The following is a 6,457-nucleotide window of genomic DNA, read 5'->3' as shown; positions in this document are numbered from 1 at the left end:
ATGTAGATACTCCAGTATATGTTAATGTATGTACACACATAGATCTTTCTACACATATAAATGTATACATATCAGTGTAACCACTCACATATTTTTTGGTTGTTACTGCTGTTGTTGCCAAATTGTATATGGTATAGTATTTACCAGTAATGTCCCTTTTTGTGGAATTTTTAGTGTTATCATTTACCTTGGTTAAGTTGGCCTTGTGTTACTGACATTTGTTGCTGCCTTTCTCATCACTGAAACAAGTGTCTACTGTTTAGAGAATGATTCTTCTTCCCTTTAAAGAGTATCAGCCTCTATATTGATAACTAGGAGCTCTGGTGGTGTAGCCCAGCAACAATTTCTCGGCAGGAAGACTGGGCAATCTACATTCGCAGAGATACTGCCTTGGAAACCCAAGGAGGAATGGCTGTGAGTCAGGATTGACTAACGTCAGATCGTTTGGTGTTTTTTTTTTTTAATATGTATACCTATGTAATTTTTTTATTTTATTTTTTTAATAAAAGATCATACAATATTTTTCCTTTTTTGCTGTACTTCATTCAGTGTAATGACCTCTAGAATTACCTGTATTATAAGATGTTCTGTGGACTTACTATTCTTTATAGCTGCTTAGTTAGTATTCTGGGGAGCTCTGGTAGCATAGTGCCTAAGGCACTTGACTGCTAACCAGAAGGCTGGCAGTTCAAACCCATTAGCCACTCCTCAGAAGGAAGGTTGGGCAATCTACTTCCGTAGTGATACTGCCTCAGAAACCCAAGTAGGGGTTGCTATGAGTCGGGGCCGACTCGATGTCACATAACAACAACAACAACAGTTTAAGTATTCTGTTGTATGTAGGATACACCACGTTTTGCTTATCCATTTATCCATTGATGGGCACTTTGGTTGTTTCCATCTTTTTGTTATTGCTTAGATTGTTTCTATCTTTTTGCTTTGCATAGATTTCCTGCATATGTCTGTTCGTGTCTCTACTGTTAGATCTTCAGGGTGTATGATTAGGAGTGGGATTGCTGGATCTTAGTTTATTTCTAACTTTTTGAACAAATGCCATACTGTTTTCCGTAGTAATTGTACCATTTTACATTTCCACCAGCAGCAGATAAGGATTCCAGTCTCTCTATAGCCTCAGTAGCATTTTTTTTTTTTTTAATCAGAGCCATTTTTGTTGGGTTGAGATGGTGTCTCATTGTAGTTTTGATTTGAATCTTTCTGAACACTGACAACCACAAGCATCTTTCCCTGTTTGTTTGCCACTTGATGTTCTCTTCGGCAAAGTGTCTGTTTATATCCTTAACCCATTTTTAATTTGATTGTTTGTCTTTTTGTTGTTGAGTTGTTGAAGTTTTCTATGTATTCTAAAGATTAGACCCTTATCAGATATATCATTCTTAAAGATTTTTTCCACAATCTTTAGATTCTCTTTTGATAAAGTTTTTTGGTGAGCATAAATACTTAATTTTTAGGAGGTACCAGTTATCTAATTTGTCTTATGTTACACATTCTTTTTTTTTTTTTTTTTTTAGGATTTGGGTGAAGATTTACAGAGTAAATTCACTTTTCATACAGCAGTTCACATATACTTTGTCTCATGTCATTGACCAAAATTTACAATGCAGCAGCTCCCCTCCCACTTCCTCCCCATAGTTACCTCCTCCCAGTGTCCATCCCTTCATACTCTTCGAGAGGCCCATTGTCTGCCAACCCTGTATATGATCTTGGATACACTCTCCATTTAGACATACATAATTGTTTAGCTTGTTCACCCATCTATCCGTCCCTATACCCATGTTTGCTTTCATTGACAACTCAGTATTGTATTTACAAAGGGGTTCATATTTGTTGTTTGTACTGCCCATGTAACTCTCTCTGTCTTTCTCATCCTCAGTGCTGCCATATTGGTCACTCACATTTGGTACATTGCCCTTCTCTTCACCCAAATCAATATTTATCTCTATCTATCTAACAGCATTCCCTCCCCTTCCCTCCCACCCCTGGTAACCAACAAAGAAAATGTCCTCCAATATATAAACCTTTCCTTAACTTTCACAATAATGGACTAATACAATATTTGTCCTTTTGTGACTGACTTATTTCGCTCAGCATAATGTCCTCCAAGTTCATCCACGTTATGCTGTGTTTTGCAGATTCTACGTTATTCTTTAGCGTTGCATAGTATTCCATTGTGTGAATGTACCAAAGTTTGGTTATCCATTCCTCAGTTGTTGGACATCTAGGTTGTTTCCAAGTTTTGGCTATTGTAAATAGTGCTGCGATGAACATCGGCGTGCATTTATCTGTTCTTGTTATGGCTCTCACTTCTTTAGGGTATATACCTAGTAATGGGATGGCTGGGTCAAATGGTATTTGTATTTCTAACTTTTGAAGGAATCGCCATACTGCTTTCCACAATGGTTGTACCATTTTACAGTCCCACCAGCAGTGTATGAGAGTCCCAATCTCTCCACAACCTCACCAGCATTTGTTGTTTTCTGTCTTGTTGAACTTTGCTACTAGTGCTGGAGCAAGATGGTATCTCATTGTTGTTTTGATTTGCATCTCTCTAATAGCTAATGATCGTGAGCATTTCTTCATATGTTTGTTGGCCGCTTGAATATCCTCCTTGGTGAAGTGTCTATTCATGTCTTCTGCCCATTTTCTAATTGGATTGTTTGTCTTTTTGTTATTGAGGTGTTGGAGTGTTCTATAAATTCTAGAGATAAGTCCCTTGTCAGATATGTTATTACCAAATATTTTTTCCCAATCTACACATTCATTTTTAATTGTGTTTGGTAATCTGTAACTGAAAATAATTAGCTGCCATAGTTTTATCCCTATATTATTTTCCAGAAAGTTTATGTTATTACCTTTAACATTTAGATCTTTGATCCATTTTAAGTTATTTTTTTGTGTATGGTGTTAGGTATGGATTCTGTTTATTTTCTGCACATGGATATCCAGTTTTGCTATTCCCGTTTGCCAAAGAGACTGTTTCTTCCACATTGAAAGAACTTTGACCCTTTGTCGAAAATAGCTGCCCATGGATAGGTGGATTTACTTCTGGCTTCTCAAATCTATCCCCTTAGTCTATGTGTCTGTCATTGAACCAATACCAGGATGCTTTGATTACCGTGGCTATATAATATGTATTGAGATTGAGGAGTGTAAAGGTTCCTACTTTGTTCTTCCTACTTTGTCCTACTTTGTATTGCCTTGGCTATTTAGGACCTCTTTCCACATAATGTTTGTTACTGTTAGGTGCTGTTGTGTCAGTTCCTACTCATAGCAACCCCATGTATAACAGAATGAAATACTGCCCAGTCCTGCACCATCTTCACGATCTCTGCTATGCTAGAGTGAGTGTGTTGTTGCAGCCGCTGTATAAATCCATCTCACTGAGGGTCTTCCCCTTTTTCACTGACCCTCTACTTTACCAAGCATGATATCCTTCTCCATGGACTGGTTCCTTCTGATAATATGACCAAAGTACGAGAGACAAAGTCTGGCCATTCTTGCTTCTAAGGAGCATTCTGGCTGCACTTCTTGCAGTACAGATTTGTTCGTTCTTCGGGCAGTCCATGGTATTTTCCGCATCCTTCACCAACACCACAATACAAATGCATCTATTTTTCTTTGATCTTCCTTATTCATTGTCCAGCTTTCATGTGCATGAGACTTTTGAAAATACTGTGGCTTGGTAGGGCACACTTTAGTCTTCAAAGTGATAAGTTTTTCCATTTCAGTAAAGAATGTTGTTGGAATTTGGATCAGGATTTTATTATCTATAGATTGCTTTGGTTAAACAAAAAAAAAAAAACTCAAATTCACTGCTGTTGAGTCAATTTGACTTATAGCCACCCTTCCTTGGGTTTCTGAGGCAGTATCTCTATGGAAGTAGATTGCTCAACTATCTCTACGGAAGTAGATTGCCCAACCTTCCTTCTGAAGAATGGATGGTGTGTTTGAATCACCATCCTTCTGGTTAGCACTCAGAAGCCTTAGGCACTACACCACAGCATCAGAGCTCCCAAAGTTTAATGTGTAATAGATTTGCTAGAATCATCAGAAATGGGTGTTCTTATGAACTCAGTGATGGATATAAATAGGGGCCAGGTTTGAAAAGTAAAGTTCACTCTCTGTTTAAAGTCCATGCTCTTAAAATATTTATTAACTTAAGCAACAAGTTCTTTAAAATACTAAATATAATTGACTAAAAGCGTTAGCTGTATCTCATCCATTTTGATAGGACTATTTTAAATAGCTTTCCAATCAAAATATATTCTAATTTTTACTGTGATTTCTCTGACCCATAGGTTATTAGAAGTTTATTGCTTAATTTCCAAATGTATAAGGATTTTCTAGTTATCTCTTTGTTATCAATTTCTGTTTCAGTTCCTCTGAGGTCAGAAGTCATATTTGTCCTTTTTAAAATTTGTTATGACTTACTTTATGGTCCAGCACATGGTCAGTTTTGGTAAATGTTTTGTATGCACTTGTAACAAAAGCATATTCTGCAGTTTTCACATATAGTGATCTATTTATATCAGGTAATTTTTGTTCATTGAAATGCTTCAATCTTTTCCTATTTGTTTTGGTTTGCTTATTCCTTTGTTTTGGTCGACTTACTGCCTCACTTACTGAGAAAACTATTTTAAAATTAATGACATACTATAATTGTGGACTTTGTTCTTTAAAATTTTCTTTTTAAGTTCTTTTTGTGTTGGCTTTATATACAGGCGTGCATTTGTTTTTGAGCTGAAGTTTATTTAGGAAAAGTGTCTTTTTACATCTGTAATGTTCAGTACAAACTTTAATTTGCTTCATGTTTTACATAGTATTTCTTTCTCCCTGCTTTAATTTTTTTTTTTTTTTTGCATTCCCATGTTTAAAATGTATCTTTTATAATACCATATAATGAGTTTAATTTAATCCAGTCTGATTATCTTTTTTAAAAATTCTGGAGACACAACATGAAAAATGTCATCAATGTCTCTGAGCTATAAAATGTGAAAGTTGTGTTGGTGAATGTTTTAGTGTGTATGTTTTCACCACATTAAAAGTAAATTTATAAAAAAAAACTGGAGTATTTAGTTTAATTATATTTAAGGTAATTAATGATGTATTTGGATTAAATATGTCATCTTTTTGTTTGCTTTCTACTTGTCCTTTCTTGCCTTCTTTTGGATTACCTTTTTTACCCTCCTCTTATGTTAGCTTGTTAGCTATATCTGCTTTTACAGTTCTTACAGTGGTTACTCCAAAGATCACCACATGAAATCTGAAGTACAAATAGTCCTCAATATATGACAGAGTTTTATTACAGTGACTGTCGTAAGCCAGTTCTGACATAAGTGGAGTACCTTTTTTTTTAAAAAAAAAATTCATCATTATTGCTTTTATTAGGTACTCTGGTAGCATAGTGCCTAAGGTACTTGACTGCTAACCAGAAGGCTGGCGGTTCAAACCCACCAGCCACTCCTCGGAAGGTTGGGCAGTCTACTTCCGTAGAGATACTACCTCGGTAACCCAAGGAGGGGTCGCTATGAGTCGGGTCCAACTCGACAGCACATAACAACAACAACAACAACAATTGCTTTTATTGCCAGTATCTTTATAAATCCAGTCTTTGGGGATTTAGAAACATTACATATAAATTTATAGATATATTTTAATACACACATACATACATAAAAAAATACACAAATCATAAAAATTTACTCCACTGGTGAGGAAGAGTTGGCATTTTGTCAGTTGCGGTAATAATTCCACTTGTGGAAGTTTCTGGCTATCCACCTGGCTTTTATCCCTGGGACTGGAGATGGTATTTCTAGGAATACAATTTGGAGCATCTCACTGCTTCTTAGATCTGCCTGTTTATTTTTGCAAAGTAATCAGCAGTTGGGTCCATGTTTTCAAGCAACTGAAGCCCTGATTTAGAGAACTAAATCTGTATTGCAATGTTTTGAATAGTAAATCATAAAATTGAACATCAGCAAGTGAACATCTGAGAATGATAAAATCAGCAAATTATGCTCTGCAACATCATATATATATATATATATAACATATAACTAACAATGTTGTTGTTGTTGTTGTTTGCTGTCGAGTTAGACCCAACTCATAGCGACCCCTCCTTGGGTTTCCGAGGCCATATCACTACGAAGCAGGTTACCCCATCTTCCTTCCGAGGAGTGGCTGGTGGGTTTGAACCGCCAGCCTTCTGGTTAGCAGTCAAGTGTAAACAACAACAGCAAAACCCAAGAAACCACGTAGTCTTCAGTAAAGTTTGTTGTAACTTATGATTATAAGTTAGGAACTGCCTGTTAATGAGTACTTTTTCCATTTCTTAGTTAATGAAAGAGTTTTGGAACACTATAACTTCATTTTTACTATCCCTCCCCATTTATGTACTGTCTGTTGTATATTGTAATTAAAATCATACAAATATTGCTTT

The sequence above is a fragment of the Orycteropus afer genome, unplaced genomic scaffold (assembly GCF_000298275.1).
Source record: "Orycteropus afer afer isolate SDZICR_OR568_19922 unplaced genomic scaffold, OryAfe1.0 scaffold00019, whole genome shotgun sequence".
Lineage (NCBI taxonomy): Eukaryota > Metazoa > Chordata > Mammalia > Tubulidentata > Orycteropodidae > Orycteropus > Orycteropus afer.
This window is presented reverse-complemented; position numbering follows the sequence as displayed.